Source organism: Ranitomeya variabilis, chromosome 1 (assembly GCF_051348905.1).
Source record: "Ranitomeya variabilis isolate aRanVar5 chromosome 1, aRanVar5.hap1, whole genome shotgun sequence".
Classification (NCBI taxonomy): Eukaryota; Metazoa; Chordata; class Amphibia; order Anura; family Dendrobatidae; genus Ranitomeya; species Ranitomeya variabilis.
In genome coordinates, this window is record NC_135232.1 from 865698411 (window position 1) to 865716928 (window position 18518).

At 39.4% G+C, this 18518-nt stretch overlaps 1 protein-coding gene across 5 annotated transcripts in view; it reads left to right on the plus strand.

Moving 5' to 3' along the window:
- The window catches only part of BMPR1B (bone morphogenetic protein receptor type 1B), a 739804-nt gene that overhangs the window by 427362 nt on the left and 293924 nt on the right, over positions 1–18518 (plus strand). For 3 of the 5 annotated variants that reach the window (XM_077277365.1, XM_077277348.1, XM_077277357.1), the window contains one exon: positions 13187–13274. The exons of the other annotated variants lie outside the window; for them this stretch is intronic. The gene's annotated coding sequence lies outside the window, so the exon portion shown is untranslated. The remainder of the gene's footprint in view (positions 1–13186; positions 13275–18518) is intronic. 5 annotated transcript variants of the gene reach the window in all.

Here is an 18518-nt window from a genome sequence, read left to right on the forward strand (position 1 = left end):
GTACTGCAAAGCAGAACTATACTCAAAAACTCATTAGTTATGACACCTGACCTGGTGAGTAGAGAACAGCCCTGTATAACCTCCATTTTCTCTCCACTGTACGTAATCTATTTCACACAAAGTGAAGGGACGATAGAGGTCATACAAGGCATATCTATACTCACCTGGACAAGTGTCAGAAATAGTGAATTCATGAGGCTGTTATTTGTGCCACCTGAATTGATGAGTATAGATCTGTTTTGTAAACAGCCATCGTCTCTTCAGTCTGCGTCCAATACATACTGCAGAACAGAATCCGAACACAATGACGTCAACAACCTTAACACTCACAACCTAAGTGGTTTGTAGAGGAAATACATAGAAGACACAGTCAAGATAACAAAACACGTTGTTTATTAACAGCAAATATTAGTAACATTTAAAACATAACTGGTACAGACCCAAACCCAACAGGACATTTTACACAATATTGTCCTGCCATGCCACACGTCCAATATCAGAATCAAAAAAGGCAGCAAATTGGTCCCGCATGTGGCCAACTTCAACAATTGACTGCAGCTGGTGATGCTGGTAATCTGGCAATGGGTTTGCAACTGGTTCATCCAGTTCAATGTTGGGTCCCTCCTTAGCCATAATGTAATTGTGGAGAAACACACAGGCTTTGACCACCTCATCGACTGTCTCCGTTTTTAGATTAATGGCTGTTGCAAGAATGTGCCATTTTCAGACTAGAATCCCAAAGGTACACTCTACTGTTCTTCGGGCCCTGGTCAGTCTGTAGCTAAAGATCCTTTTAGTGTGGTTCAAGTCCCGACTGGAATATGGCTTCAGTAGGTTTTCACACATCTGGAAGGCCTCTTCCCCAACCATAACAAATGGCATCGGTGGACCTTGAGTGTTGGGGAGAGGTCGTGGCCGTGGAAAATTTAAAATTTTTGCCATACACATGTCGGCCCATATGCGACTTCTTGAAAGTCTGGGAATCATTGCCACGGCCAAAAGCTCCAATGTCCACGGTGAAGAAGCGACAGTCTGCATCTGCTATTGCCATGAGCACAACAGAAAAATATTTTTTGTAGTTGAAGTACTCCGATCCAGTTCTGGCGGGTTTGATAATGTGTATGTTCTTTCCATCCACCGCACCCAAACAGTTGAGGAAATCACACACACTCCAGAATTTCTCTGCAATTTCCATCCACATGTCCTCGGTGGGTATGGGTATATATTCATCCCGGAGAACGTTCCACAAAGCCTGCAGGTGTCCGCAACTATTCCAGACAGGGTGAAAATTCCAAGCCGGTACTGGAAGTGGAGGGATGATAAGCTCTCTCTGGTTGCCAGAAATCTGTAATAAAATAAATAAAAAATAAATTACAATCAATTCTATTTATGGGGTTGTTCTGCTAAAGACATAAAGGAAAATACAAAGAATACATGTCAGACGAACAATATTTATGACTGGCATTTGTTTCGAATTATTACGTGCCTTAATGTAACCAGCAGACGTTCCTCTGCTGGAATCACTCTACGGAGCTGGGTGTCCTGTCTCCAGATGGCTCCTTGGACATGACCAAGCAAATCCCGAAAAGAGTCTTGCGACATCCGGGTATATTCCGGGAATTTGTCCGGGTTGGTATTAAGCTCGCCATGTAGCGTGTGATAGGGTCCACGGCTCTCCCGGAGTTCGATAATGGGGTGTCGCCAAAAACACCGACGCCATGTCCTTCTCTGTCTTTCTCAATTTCTTTGTTGCTCCCAAGCAAACGCACAGGCAAGAAACAGCTTGATGCTTAAATCCAGGTTGAAATAAAAGCTCTCCATGCAAATATCCATCATGACACAGGATACAGTAGCACATTGTTAAGATTTCAGCAGTCCTAGGTTCTGTATATAGATATCCCATAATACACGCCCTCTGTAGTCCGATTGGCGGTGTCTGGTTATCTAGATTTTTCTCCTGTAAAATTTTCCACCATGCGCACCAAAAACGCATGCAAAAGCATGAAAACGCCGCCTTTTTTAAACCGCATGCGTTACTGTATGCGTCTAAAAAAACGCTGTGTTTGTACGCATTTCCATGCGGTTTTTCCTTCATTTGCTGTTGCGGATTAAATGCTGTTTATTCTAACACAAATGTGAAGCTAGCCTAAGTCAGCTGGGGTAAAAGGCTGGCAAAGTATCACAAAGGAGGAAACCCAGCATTTGGTGACGTACATGGCTTCCAGACTTCAGGCAGTCATTTCCTGCAAAAGTTTTTATACACAGTATTTAAAATGAACATTTTATTATTTAATTCTCAAGGTCTGTCACACTGTAGAGGGATCAGCTTTATTCCTATTTGCACAAGGAAAGACTAGAAACAATCGGATGAAAGTGAATGGGAGGATACACAGATTAGATATTAGAAAAATCTTTTTTGATAGTGAGGGTGATCAATGAGTGGAGCAGGCTTCCACGAGAGGTTGTGAGTTCTCCTTCAATGGAAGTCTTCAAACAGAGGCTGGACACACATGTGTCTTGGATGATTTAGTGAATCTTATATTGAAAAAGGGGTTTGACCAGATGACCTAGGAGATTCCTTTCAACTCTACCATTCTATGATTTATGGTAAAGTTTCTAAACATTTCACATGATACTTTTGTTCATCCCTTTTAATTCAACCTGAAAGTGTACACTTCAATTGTATCTCAGTTGTTTCATTTTATAAAGTAGTGACATTCGGATGCCAAATCACAAAGATTCGGTCACCATTCAATTATTTCTGGACCTAACTGTATTGATAGATATATAGATGGCAATTATATAATACATACTGTAAATATATAGTGAAGTTCTGACACCTAAAGGAAAAGTTGTGGACTCATGGAGATATATATATATATATATATATATATATATATATATATATATATATATATATATATATATATATATATATATATATATATATATGCACATTTACGCATACATGTACAGTACAGACCCAAAGGTTTGGACACACCTTCTCATTTAAAGATTTTTCTGTATTTTCATGACTATGAAAGTTGTACATTCACACTGAAGGCATCAAAACTATGAATTAACACATGTGGAATTATATACTTAATTTCAGTTGTTTCACACTTTTTTGTTATGTCATATTCTAGGTTCTTCAAAGGGGCAACATTTTGCTTTGATGACTGCTTTGCACACTCTTGGCATTCTCTTGATAAGCTTCAAGAGGTAGTCACCGGGAATGGTTTTCACTTCACAGGTGTGCCCTGTCAGGATTTCTTGCCTTATAAATGGGGTTGGGACCATCAGTTGTGTTGTGTAGAAGTCTGGTGGAAACACAGCTGATAGTCCTACTGAATAGACTGTTAGAATTTGTATTATGGCAAGAAAAAAAGCAGCTAAGTAAAGAAAAATGAGTGGCCATCATTACTTTAAGAAATGAAGGTCAGTCAGTCCGAAAAATTGGGAAAACTTTGAAAGTGTCCCCAAGTGCAGTGGCAAAAACCATCAAGCGCTACAAAGAAACTGACTCACATGAGGACCGCCCCAGGAAAGGAAGACCAAAAGTCACCTCTGCTTCTGAGTATAAGTTTATCCGAGTTAACAGCAGCTCAGATTAGAGAACAGGTCAATGCCACACAGAGTTCTAGCAGCAGACACATCTCTACAACAACTATTAAGAGGAGACTTTGTGCAGCAGGCTTTCATGGTAAAATAGCTGCTAGGAAACCACTGTTAAGGACAGGCAACAAGCAGAAGAGACTTGTTTGGGCTAAAGAACACAAGGAATGGACATTAGACCAGTGGAAATCTGTTCTTTGGTCTGATGAGTCCAAATTTGAGATCTTTGGTTCCAACCACTGTGTCTTTGTGCAATGCAGAAAAGGTGAACAGATGGACTCTACATGCCTGGTTCCCACCGTGAAGCATGGAGGAGGAGGTGTGATGGTGTGGGGGTGCTTTGCTGGTGACACTGCTGGGGATTTATTCAAAATTGAAGGCATACTGAACCAGCATGGCTACCAAAGCATCTTGCAGTGGCATGCTTTTCCATCTGGTTTGCGTTTAGTTGGACCATCATTTTTCTTTCAACTGGACAGTGACCCCAAACACACCTCCAGGCTGTGTAATGCCTGTTTGACCAAGAAAGAGTGATGGGGTGCTACGCCACATGACCTGGCCTCCACAGTCACCAGACCTGAACCCAATCGAGATGGTTTGGGGTGAGCTGGACCACAGAGTGAAGGCAAAAGGGCCAACAAGTGCTAAGCATCTCTGGGAACTCCTTCAAGATTGTTGGAAGACCATTCCCGGTGACTATCTTTTGAAGTTCATCAAAAGAATGCCAAGAGTGTGCAAAGCGGTCATCGAAGCAAAAGGTGGCTACTTTGAAGAACCTAGAATATAATACATAATTTCAGTTGTTTCACACTTTTTTGTTAAGTATATAATTCCACATGTGTTAATTCAAAGTTTTGATGCCTTCAGTGTGAATGTACAATTTTCATAGTCATGAAAATACATAAAAATCTTTAAATGAGGTGTGTCCAAACTTTTGGTCTGCACTGTATATATATATATATATATATATATATATATATATATATATATATATATATATACAGTATACATATATACTGTTATCTCTGTAATTGTAAAATAATTCTAGCCCTTGAACGCTAACAGGAGAGAACATGCTGGTTAATACTAAAAATAGTGTTTATGTGGGTACTCAAATTACACAACACAGCGGTGGTGCAGCGCATATGTCTGGGATCATTTTCTCTCCTGCTGTCACTAAGTAGACCGCGGATAGTTGCAGGTGTGTAACATATGAGATGATATAAAAATGTTCATGTTAGAGCTATGATGACAGGCCTTCAAATTTTATGGAGTGATGGAAGGTTGGGTCAAAGACTTAATTCAACTCTACACTTGTATAAGCAACCACCTCAGAGCAGCCACACTTACCGTATTCATATTAATAAGACATAGAAATATATGTTGTAGGAAAAGTGTGGTCAAAACAAACAGTTTGTTCACGCTATCCTGTTGCTTTAATTTTTGTATGCACATTATTATAGTTTTATGAACCATAGAGGCAGAACATGTCTGTTGTGGGATATTCTAAGAGACGAGGTGCAGTATTGCTTTGTACCATCTCCTTTAGTTGTTTAGTATCAAGAATCTAAACATAACTCCCGTCTTCTGAGGAGCTCAATGTTAGAAAATAAAGGTGCTGAGATTGGGCCCTATGGCCATTAATGGGTAGAGAGGCAAACAAAAATCAGACCCTGTTCTTCTACGAGTGCATTTTTATGACTTGTTCACTTTTTAGAATCCCTTCTTGTAAGAAAGGAATCCCCAAATAAGTATTCTTCCATACTATTAGCCATATCTAATTAATTGGTATCAGCAATAATGTACAGAGAACAAGTGCGTAGTTTTCCTGCAGCACCCCCACTGGGGAAGTGAAGCATTACATGGTGTATTGTTTGGATGTGCCAAGTCCTCCACAAAGAAAGAGAAAGAAATGGTTTTTGTAACTGTTATGTTCTCCATCGAAGATCGAAAATGATAGCCCCCTCGATTTTTAAGAGAGGCCTAATAATATTTTTTAAAATCAGTGAATCAGACAAGCCAAAACTGACAGATGTCTGTGTAGAGAACAATTATTTATTTATAGTCAAGTGTCAATTAAAGAGATTTGATAAGAACAGCTCAAGTTATTTGCTTATACCATGTGCCAATATACTTGAGGGAAGATTTAGGATGTCACCAAAATACTGAAGAGATGTACGGTATTTGAGAAGGAATTATTGCTGCACCTGTTGGCTGAAGTAATCTCATATCACAGATTATAGAGGCTCAGCATTTAACATGGTCTTAAGAATGTATGTAACATGTATACTGTACCTGGAAACATGCACAAATATACTGAGGGTGCATATATGCATAGAATTCTACAGTTGTGGCCAAAAGTATTGACACCCCTGCAATTCTGTCAGATAATACTCAGTTTCTTCCTGAAAATGATTGCAAACACAAATTCTTTGGTATTATTATCTTCATTTAATTTGTCTTAAATGAAAAAACACTAAAAGAATTGTTCTAAAGCCAAATTGGATATAATTCCACACCAAACATAAAAAAGGGGGTGGACAAAAGTATTGGCACTGTTCGAAAAATCATGTGATGCTTCTCTAATTTGTGTAATTAACAGCACCTGTAACTTACCTGTGGCACCTAACAGGTGTTGGCAATAACTAAATCACACTTGCAGCCAGTTGACATGGATTAAAGTTGACTCAACCTCTGTCCTGTGTCCTTGTGTGTACCACATTGAGCATGGAGAAAAGAAAGAAGACCAAATAACTGTCTGAGGACTTGAGAAACCAAATTGTGAGGATGCATGAGCAATCTCAAGGCTACAAGTCCATCTCCAAAGACCTGAATGTTCCTGAGTCTACCGTGCGCAGTGTCATCAAGAAGTTTAAAGCCCATGGCACTGTGGCTAACCTCCCTAGATGTGGACGGAAAAGAAAAATTGACAAGAGACTTCAACGCAAGATTGTGCTGATGTTGGATAAAGAACCTCGACTAACATCCAAACAAGTTCAAGCTGCCCTGCAGTCCGAGGGTACAACAGTGTCAACCCGTACTATCCGTCGGCGTCTGAATGAAAAGGGACTATATGGTAGGAGACCCAGGAAGACCCCACTTCTTACCCTGAGACATAAAAAAGCCAGGCTGGAGTTTTCCAGAACTTGCCTGAAAAAGCCTAAAACGTTTTGGAAGAATGTTCTCTGGTCAGATGAGACAAAAGTAGAGCTTTTTGGGCAAAGGCATCAACATAGAGTTTACAGGAGAAAAAAAAGAGGCATTCAAAGAAAAGAACACGGTCCCTACAGTCAAACATGGCGGAAGTTCCCTGGTGTTTTGGGGTTGATTTGCTGCCTCTGGCACTGGACTGCTTGACCGTGTGCATGGCATAATGAAGTCTGAAGACTACCAACAAATTTTGCAGCATAATGTAGGGCCCAGTGTGAGAAAGCTGGGCCTCCCTCAGAGGTTATGGGTCTTCCAGCAGGACAATGACCCAAAACACACTTCAAAAAGCACTAGAAAATGGTTTGAGAGAAAGTACTGGAGAATTCTAACGTGGCCAGCAATGAGTCCAGACCTGAATCCCATAGAACACCTGTGGAGAGATCTAAAAATGGCAGTTTGGAGAAGGCACCCTTCAAATATCAAGGACCTGGAGCAGTTTGCCAAAGAAGAATGGTCTAAAATTCCAGCAGAGCATTGTAAGAAACTCATTGATGGTTACCGGAAGCGGTTGGTCGCAGTTATTTTGGCTAAAGGTTGTGCAACCAAGTATTAGGCTGAGGGTGCCAATACTTTTGTCTGGCCCATTTTTGGAGTTTTGTGTGAAATGATCAATGTTTTGCTTTTTGCTTCATTCTCTTTTGTGTTTTTTCATTTAAGACAAATTAAATGAAGATAATAATACCAAAGAATTTGTGTTTGCAATCATTTTCAGGAAGAAACTGAGTATTATCTGACAGAATTGCAGGGGTGTCAATACTTTGGGCCACAACTGTATCTATCTCATATCTATCTATCTATCTATCTATCTATCTATCTATCTATCTATCTATCTATCTATCTATCTATCTATCATCTATCTATCTATCATCTATCATCTATCTATCCATATCTATCTAGCTCATATCTATTTATCTAATATATATCTATGTATCGATTATCTATCTATCTTATAGCTATCTATCATCTATCTATCTATCAATCACCTACAGTCATGGCCAAAAGTATTCACACCCCTGCAAATTCTATTTGTATTATTATCTTCATTTAATTTGTCTTAAATGAAAAACCACAAAAGAGAATGAAGCAAAAAGCAAAACATTGATCATTTCACACAAAACTCCAAAAATGGGCCAGACAAAAGTATTGGCACCCTCAGCCTAATACTTGGTTGCACAACCTTTAGCCAAAATAACTGCGACCAACCGCTTCCGATAACCATCAATGAGTTTCTTACAATGCTCTGCTGGAATTTTAGACCATTCTTCTTTGGCAAACTGCTCCAGGTCCCTGATATTTGAAGGGTGCCTTCTCCAAACTGCCATTTTTAGATCTTTCCACAGGTGTTCTATGGGATTCAGGTCTGGATTCATTGCTGGCCACCTTAGAAGTCTCTAGTGCTTTCTCTCAAACCATTTTCTAGTGCTTTTTGAAGTGTCTTTTGGGTCATTGTCCTGCTGGAAGACCCATGACCTCTGAGGGAGACCCAGCTTTCTCACACTGGGCCCTACATTATGCTGCAAAATTTGTTGGTAGTCTTCAGACTTCATAATGCCATGCACACGGTCAAGCAGTCCAGTGCCAGAGGCAGCAAAGCAACCCCAAAACATCAGAGAACCTCCGCCATGTTTGACTGTAGGGACCGTGTTCTTTTCTTTGAATGCCTCTTTTTTTCTCCTGTAAACTCTATGTTGATGCCTTTGCCCCAAAAGCTCTACTTTTGTCTCATCTGACCAGAGAACATTCTTCCAAAACGTTTTAGGCTTTTTCATGTAAGTTTTGGCAAACTCCAGCCTGGCTTTTTTATGTCTCAGGGTAAGAAGTGGGGTCTTCCTGGGTTTCCTACCATACAGTCCCTTTTCATTCAGACACCGACGGATAGTAAGGGTTGACACTGTTGTACCCTCGGACTGCAGGGCAGCTTGAACTTGTTTGGATGTTAGTCGAGGTTCTTTATCCAACATCCGCACAATCTTGCGTTGAAATCTCTTGTCAATTTTTCTTTTCCGTCCACATCTAGGGAGGTTAGCCACAGTGCCATGGGCTTTAAACTTCTTGATGACACTGCGCACGGTAGACTCAGGAACATTCAGGTCTTTGGAGATGGACTTGTAGCCTTGAGATTGCTCATGCATCCTCACAATTTGGTTTCTCAAGTCCTCAGACAGTTATTTGGTCTTCTTTCTTTTCTCCATGCTCAATGTGGTACACACAAGGACACAGGACAGAGGTTGAGTCAACTTTAATCCATGTCAACTGGCTGCAAGTGTGATTTAGTTATTGCCAACACCTGTTATGTGCCACAGGTAAGTTACAGGTGCTGTTAATTACACAAATTAGAGAAGCATCACATGATTTTTCGAACAGTGCCAATACTTTTGTCCACCCCCTTTTTATGTTTGGTGTGGAATTATATCCAATTTGGCTTTAGAACAATTCTTTTTGTGTTTTTTTAATGTAAGACAAATTAAATGAAGATAATAATACCAAAGAATTTGTGTTTGCAATCATTTTCAGGAAGAAACTGAGTATTATCTGACAGAATTGCAGAGGTGTGAATACTTTTGGCCATGACTGTATCTATCTCTGTCTCTCATATCTATCTGTCATCTATCTCATACAGTGCCTACAAGTAGTATTCAACCCCCTGCAGGTTTAGTAGGATTACACATTTGGAATTAACTTGGCATTGTGACATTTGGACTGTAGATCAGCCTGGAAGTGTGAAATGCACTGCAGCAAAAAAGAATGTTATTTCTTTGTTTATTTTTTTTTTAAATTGTGAAAAGTCTTTTCAGAGGGTCATTTATTATTCAACCCCTCAACCCACCAGAATTCTGTTTGGTTCCCCTAAAGTATTAAGAAGTAGTTCAGGCACAAAGAACAATGAGCTTCACATGTTTGGATTAATTATCTCTTTTTCCAGCCATTTCTGACTATTTAAGACCCTCCCCAAACTTGTGAACAGCACTCAAACATGGTCAACATGGGAAATACAAAGGAGCATTCCAAGGCCATCAGAGACAAGATCGTGGAGGGTCACAAGGCTGGCAAGGGGTACAAAACCCTTTCCAAGGAGTTGGGCCTACCTGTCTCCACTGTTGGGAGCATCATCCGGAAGTGGAAGGCTTATGGAACTACTGTTAGCCTTCTACGGCCTGGACAGCCTTTGAAAGTTTCCTCCCGTGCCGAGGCCAGGCTTGTCCGAAGAGTAAAGGCTAACCCAAGGACAACAAGGAAGGAGCTCCGGGAAGATCTCATGGCAGTGGGGACATTGGTTTCAGTCAATACCATAAGTAACTTACTCCACCGCAATGGTCTCCGTTCCAGACGAGCCCGTAAGGTACCTTTACTTTCAAAGCGTCATGTCAAGGCTCGTCTACAGTTTGCTCATGATCACTTGGAGGACTCTGAGACTGACTGGTTCAAGGTTCTCTGGTCTGATGAGACCAAGATCGAGATCTTTGGTGCCAACCACACACGTGACGTTTGGAGACTGGATGGCACTGCATACGACCCCAAGAATACCATCCCTACAGTCAAGCATGGTGGTGGCAGCATCATGCTGTGGGGCTGTTTCTCAGCCAAGGGGCCTGGCCATCTGGTCCGCATCCATGGGAAGATGGATAGCACGGCCTACCTGGAGATTTTGGCCAAGAACCTCCGCTCCTCCATCAAGGATCTTAAGATGGGTCGTCATTTCATCTTCCAACAAGACAACGACCCAAAGCACACAGCCAAGAAAACCAAAGCCTGGTTCAAGAGGCAAAAAATCAAGGTGTTGCAGTGGCCTAGTCAGTCTCCTGACCTTAACACAATTGAAAACTTGTGGAAGGAGCTCAAGATTAAAGTCCACATGAGACACCCAAAGAACCTAGATAACTTGGAGAAGATCTGCATGGAGGAGTGGGCCAAGATAACTCCAGAGACCTGTGCCGGCCTGATCAGGTCTTATAAAAGATGATTATTAGCTGTAATTGCAAACAAAGGTTATTCCACAAAATATTAAACCTAGGGGTTGAATAATAATTGACCCACACTTTTATGTTTAAAATTTATAAAAATTTAACTGAGCAACAAAACTTTTTGGTTTGTAAGATTTATGCATCTGGTAATAAATCCTGCTCTTGTTTGAAGTTTGAAGGCTCTAACTTATTTGCATCTTATTAAACCTGCTAAATCTGCAGGGGGTTGAATACTACTTGTAGGCACTGTATCTATCATCTATCTATCACATATCTTTCTATCTCTATCTATCTCATATCCATTTATCTATTTCACATCTATCTATCTAATATCAAAAAAGTTGAGGCAGCCCACCAAGTCCAAAGTTACAAAGTGCTCTTTAACAGCTCATGTGGTGATGTTTTGGTCCTGGGTACAGACCTCACTCAGGCAGGAGAAAGGTCTGTACTAGTGATGAGCGAATATACTCGTTACTCGAGATTTCTCGAGCACGCTCGGGTGACCTCCAAGTATTTTTTAGTGCTCGGAAATTTAGTTTTTATTGCCGCAGCTGAATGATTTATATCTGTTAGTCAGCATAAGTACATGTGGGGGTTGCCTAGGGAATCCCCACATGTAATCAAGCTGGCTAGAGATGTAAATCATTCAGCTGTGGCAATAAAAACTAAATTTCCGAGCACTAAAAAATACTCGGAGGACACCCGATTGTGCTCGGGATTTCTCGAGTAACGAGTATATTCGCTCATCACTAGTCTGTACCCAAGACCGAAACGTCGCCACATGGGCTATTAAAGAGCACTTTGTATCTTTGGACTTGGTGTGCTGCCTCAACTTATTTTGATATTATTTACAAGGACTGGTATGTACCTGTGAGGCGTTTGCACCCTACCTTTAACTGTGCTGTTTTTTCTACTCTTTTCTATCTATCTTTCTATCTATCTATTTGTATCTATCTATTTAATTAAAAACAAATTGGCAGCACTTCTAAAAAAAAAAACAAGTGCAATAAAACCTGTAAAGGTGATGTCCAAACCACCAAAATCGAAAATCAGAAAAAAACAGGCAGCACTCCAAAAATCAAAATGAAAAACTGTGGCTTTACTGATCCATTAGCAGCAACGTTTCGGCAGATTTCTCTGCCTTTCTCAAGCCTTGATTTTTGGAGTGCTGCCTGTTTTTTTCTGATTATCGATCCATCTATCTATCTACATCATATCTATCTATCTTTCTATTTATCTATCCATATCTATCCCATATCTATCTATTACAAATCTATCTTTCAATTTGTGTATCTTGTAAGTTGCCAAACTGAATTTTATAGACAGTAATGGTTATAGTATGATTATCGTATGACTGATTTATTAACTGTGAAGGTTCTTTCACATGCGGGGCGATAATCATAAAAATGTACATTTTCCATGTAAACATTCCACCAATCATCAGACAAACGAGCCAAAAAATCCTCATTGTAGGAATCTTGTCTCCCAATATGTGTGGTGTGCTGCTGACATTATGCATAGTGTATGGGAACAGATTGATTGTATTACCGATTGTTCTCTCCCCATACAGTTATTATTGGACCATGTGAAAGAACTTTAGACAAGCGCCGATCGACTTTGTGGGATTTCAGTTTGGAGGTTTTCTTTATATTTATGCTGCCTTTCATCAAATGTGAATACATTCTTTGTGCTGCTTAAAAGTATTAGAAATGTATTTTGGCATAACAGAAAGCAAAGCAACACCTCACGCCACCTGTTAAAGTAAGGCATCGTATACAATTTATAGTGCATGTTCTGGAAAGTCCAATTCTTTGATTTTATTTAAAACTAAGATCTGGAGCACTACCTGTCGTGTGCAAGCTTCTCAGTACCCTAATCCCTCCCGCATCGCTCCACGGGTACCAAAAGCATAGCTGTAGAGATCAAATGCTGCCATCCCCCCCAAAAAAGAGTGCTGTTTGAGCAGCGTGGGAGGCAGTACAGTCATATTTAATCTGGGTCTGACATATGGAGCTCTATGCATGTTAGATCTGCACTGAGAAGTAGTTCTAGTGTTCCTTGTAAAGGTGAGCACATATGTTTCATTTCTTCGCCTGATTTGGGCCCCTGGAAAGGCACACAGCATCTGTATAGCTGGCAGTGAAATGGTATTTCCAGGCAGGCAGTCTGTTGGAGGGTAGTGAGCCAATCCACTGCTTTGTCTGAGCAGCTGAGAACTTCATCTGAGTATTACCATGGTGTACGGTAACACAGACCTGTTCCATGAGCAAGTAAAGTACTGAGCAAGTGTTAGGGTCAATATTTATAGACCGCAGCACTGCACAGAACAGCCAGGCGCAGCGCAGAGATCTGCAGCACCAGGGGCTCAACTGGTTTTGATTTTGCCTTTTTTATTTCAGCCATCACCAGGTTTCCTTCTTCAATTCACAACATTCTGGAAGTAACGAAAACTTAAAAACTAGCGAAAAGTGAAGATTGAGGTGGCGGGTAAGTGCTGTACTGTTCGGTCTGTGTACTTGGGGGAAACAAGCAGGTGTCACGCTCAGCACAAATGTTCCGCTAATCTACCCCAGCATTACACACATGGCTTCCCCTGTGTCAGGTCCCTTTTATGGATTTTATGCGCTTCACTTAACCCCTTAGAACCTCCAGCTACATGCCTCTACACATAGTCCCATAAAGTGTGTAAAATACTGTATGCCTAGAGAAGAAATCAGGCAGATGGAATCATTACTGGTAAATGAATATATGTAGGAGCTTTCCTCTGATCCGTACTATTCCTATGTGCGTTCAGTGTACTTACAGTGTAATTTATATAATTTATAATCATTCTGTTCAGGCTTTTCATATTCTTTCTTCATTACTAATATTTACTGTCATTAGTGTTACTGTTATAGGATTTGTAGTTGCAGGATCAGGACTGACACATTCTTGTTCATTTATTGAATACGTTGTTTTTTTCTACTTTTTACTTAATTTCCTGCACCTCTGCCCTGTTACTGTTTTCTTATATAAATAAAATTAGGGTTATCAGTGTTCACATTTTAGGTATTTCTAGTAGTATTCTGGACATCCCAGAAGCTGTCATCTTTTTGTAGTTAACAAAATAACTTACATGGTGGTCATCTGAAGTCTGTAGGTTATCAGCAGTGAAGTGTCTGTACAGTATTGTTATTATTATTATTATTATTATTTTTATTATTATTATTACTTATTGTTATAGCGCCTTTTATTCCATGGCGCTTTACATGTGAGGAGGGGTATACATAAAAACAAGTACAATAATCTTAAACAATACAATACAAGTCATAACTGGTACAGGAGGAGAGAGGACAGTTACAGTAGTAATAACAGTGCGTTAATACACTTACAGTATGTGGTGCAGAACAGTTGTGGTGTATATATAATAATAATATTTTACAAATTTTAAATATTTGCCTACTATCATACTGAATGACACATTAGTAGGCACCAAAAATATCTATCTATCTATCTATCTATCTATCTATCTATCTATCTATCTATCTATCTATCTATCGATCTATCATCACAGATCTATCTATTACATATCTATCTACTATATATCTATCACATATCTATCTATATCTATCCTCTATCTATCTATCTATCTATCTATCTATCTATCTATCTATCTATCTATCCCATATCTATCTATCTATCTATCTATCCCATATCTATCTATCTAATATCTATATCTATCTATCTATCCCATATCTATCTATCTATCTATCTATCTATCTATCTATCTATCCCATATCTATCTATCTATCTAATATCTATATCTATCTCATATCTATCCTATCTATCTGTCTATCCCATATCTATCTATATATCTATCTATCTATCTATTTATCTATCCCATATCTATATCCATCTATCTATCTCATCTCTATTCTATCTTATCTATCTATCTATCTATCTATCTATCTATCTATCTATCTATCCCATATCTATCTATCTATCTATCTATCTATCTATCTATCTATCTATCTATCTATCTATCTATCTATCTATCCAGCAGCATTTACAGTTCATGTATTTGTTAGATATATGCGAGCTCACTTTGAATGAAGTTGAGCTTAAATTAGAAGAGTGTCTATTTTGATCATCTCCCCGATGATATAAGATGTGGGCACACCTGGACCATCTTCTTGCCTGCCATTTAATGCTGATGGCAGCTTTCCTAAGGAATAAGAATCCATAGAAAAAAAGAATCTCAACAAATGCTTTTTTTCCAGAGTATTTTTCTTTCCATTACATAAAATAAATTTGACCATATTCCAATAGACATTAACGTTTCAGACATCATTAGCCCCTGTGTTTGTGTACTCCCACCCATGCTGTAATATAAGCTTAAGGTTAACAGTAACACAAGAGACCTATACATTGAACATGACCTGTATGTATGTCATACCAGAGCTCAGGAAAATGAATGTTTTTGCAAAAACACAGCATTTTAGAACTGTGCTTTACCTGGACCAGTAGGAATGAAATGTCTTGTAACTTGTAGGGACATTATCACAATAACTTTTATATTATAATGCATACATCCTTCCTTACTGCAGTTGCATTAACATCCCAAGCATCCTTCAATAAACTCTTTTCCTTTACAATATCATATCAATTATTTCCACAAAAATCTTGTATAAATTAGAAACATTGTAAAATCTTTTGCATCATGAAGTTATAATGCTAGGTACTGTTTACCTGGACATTATTGATACTACTGCTGGCCAAAATACTGTATATGTTGGGGTCCTAATGTTGATTTGAGGTTCTAATAATGGCGCCAAGATGTTTATTTCTGGGGTCGGCTACATATACATTTTTGATTGAGACTTTGTGAATTGTGTTAACCTTTTGAACATATCCTTGGGGTCTTACAGACCATGATAATAATAATAATAATAATTTTTATTTATATAGCGCCAACATATTCCGCAGCGCTTTACAACTTATAGAGGGGACTTCTACAGACAATAGACATTACAGCATAACAGAAATCACAGTTCAAAACAGATACCAGTAGGAATGAGGGCCCTGCTCGCAAGCTTACAAACTATGAGGAAAAGGGGAGACACGAGAGGTGGATGGTAACAATTGCTTTAGTTATTTGGACCAGCCATAGTGTAAGGCTCGGGTGTTCATGTAAAGCTGCATGAACCAGTTAACTGCCTAAGTAAGTAGCAGTACAGACACAGAGGCTATTAACTGCATAAAGTGTATGAGAACATGATGCGAGGAACCTGATTATGTGTATCTGTATGATGTATCTGAATGCTCAAAGATTATGTTGTAATATACATATGCAGATGTGTCTTCTCTCTAATTGCAGCATATTCAAGATGTATTTGATTGATGGATGCCATATGTCAGCCATCTGTCACTTATCCCATGTTTTTATCTTTTTTTTAATGTATACTTTAACATATTGATTTTTACTGGATTGATATAACAGATGCATTCCATAGATGCCATTAGTCAGACATCTTTCAATCATTGATCATAAGTACCCTCTCTAATGTATACCTTTTTTATTGTGTGACACAGAAGTGTATTCAATTGGTATCATGACAAAGTATATAATTTACTGGAAGACAAGAAAAGGGTGGACTCACCTGCAGTTTACAGTTAATCAGGACAGTATACCAACATTGTGCCTTACTCAATTAGTGTTCTTTTACTATATGTTATTTAAAAAGGTTGTCCCACGAGCAAAGTACATTTTCATTAATAGTTCTTGTTCCTGTGCTGAGATAATCTTATAAATGTGCCCCTGCTATAAACTGTGTGATGGCTATGTCCAACCATGTAGAACTTCTCTAGTTTTTGGTCAACACATACCACAGTTTGTGGCCAGGGGAGAGAGAGCATAAGTCACTAATGATAAGTGAGTATACAGAGAAATGGCAAGAGTTCACAGCTGATGCTTTCTGAGTTTAGACTTTTACCTGTTTGTTTTGTCAGAGTAGTGAGTGTTTCTGCTGCATCACCAGTCCTGTGAGTTCATTATAAATCAAGTCAGTGGCATATAAGCTCAGTGGCCCCTGGAGTTCCAAATTCACTGACCTGATTTATGATGAGCTGTGAGGGCTGGATATGTGTCAGAAACACTCACTCCTGTGATAAAACGGGCAAGTAAATGTTTTACCTCAAGTAGACAAATTTGTTAACTCATGCAGGAAAATGTGTTACCTCAGATAGCAGCACCTGCAGCCCCTGCTGTTTCTTCTGTATACTCCTTTATCACAAGGGACTTGGGCTATTTCCCATGGCCAAGAGCTGTGGTATGTGCCGATCACGAACTGGAGCAGCTTTTCACGTTCGACACAGCTATTACACTGAACATAGCAGGGGCACATTTATAAGATTAGCTCAACACAAGAACATTTTTCAAAATGTGGAAATTAGTCTTATTCCAAGATCTAGTGATTAACCCCTTTGCGACCTCCACCATACTTGTACTGCGGAGGTCGCATCTCTTCCTTTGATGCAGGCTCTGGCGGTGAGGCCACATCAAAGCCAGAACATGTCAGCTGTTTTGTACAGCTGACATGTGCCCGCAATAGCGGTGGGTGGAATCGTGATCCACCCGCCGTTATTAACTAGTCAAACGCTGACAGAGGCATTGAACAAGCTCTTCCGGCCATAGAGCTGGAAATGCATGAATCGGTGATCAGGGGTCATTGGTGTGTTGGCATAACAACCAGGGGTCACCTGATGACCTCTATGGTTGTTGATGCCAGATTGCTGTGAGCGCCACCCTGTGGTCGGCGCTCATAGCAATGCTGTAATTCATCTACATAGGAGCGATCTAAGCATCGCTCCTATGTAGCTGAGCCGATCAAGTTGTGCCAGCTTTCTAGCCTGCCATAGAGGTTATTGAAGCATGGCGAAAGTAATAAAAAAATAAAAAAAAAATATATAAACGTTTAAATCACCCCCTTTCACCCCCATTCAAAATAAAACAATTAAAAAAAAATCAAACCTACACATATTTTGTATTGCCGCATTCAGAATCGCCCAATCTATCATTAAAAAAAAGATTAACCTGATTGCTAAACGGCGTAGCAATAAAAAAATTCAAAATGCCAGAATTACGTTTTTTTGGTCGCCGCGACATTGCATTAAAATGCAATAATGGGCGATAACAAGAACGTATCTGCACCAAAATGGTATCATTAAAAACGACAGCTCAGCATGCAAAAAATAAGCCCTCACCCAACCCCAGATTACCGAAAATGGAGACACTACGGGTATCGGAAAATTGCACTTTTTTTTTTTTTTTTTTAGCAAAGTTTGGAATTTTTTTTCACCACTTAGATAAAAAAAGAACCTAAACATGTTTGGTGTCTACGAACTCATAATAACCTGGACAATCATAGTGGCAGGTCAGTTTTAGCATTTAGTGAACCTAGCAAAACAGCCAAACAAAAAACAGTTGTGGGATTGCACTTTTTTTGCAATTTGACCGCACTTGGAATTTTTTGCCCATTTTCTAGTACACAACATGGTAAAACCAATGACGTCGTTCAAATGTACAACCCGTCCCGCAAAAAATAAGCCCTCACATGGCCATATTGATGGAAAAATACAAAAGTTATGGATCTGGGAAGAAGGGCAGCGAAAAACAAAAATGCAAGAAAGAAAAAGGCAGTGTCTCTAAGGGGTTAATATGTACTGTGTTTGTGGAACAACCTCTGTAATAGT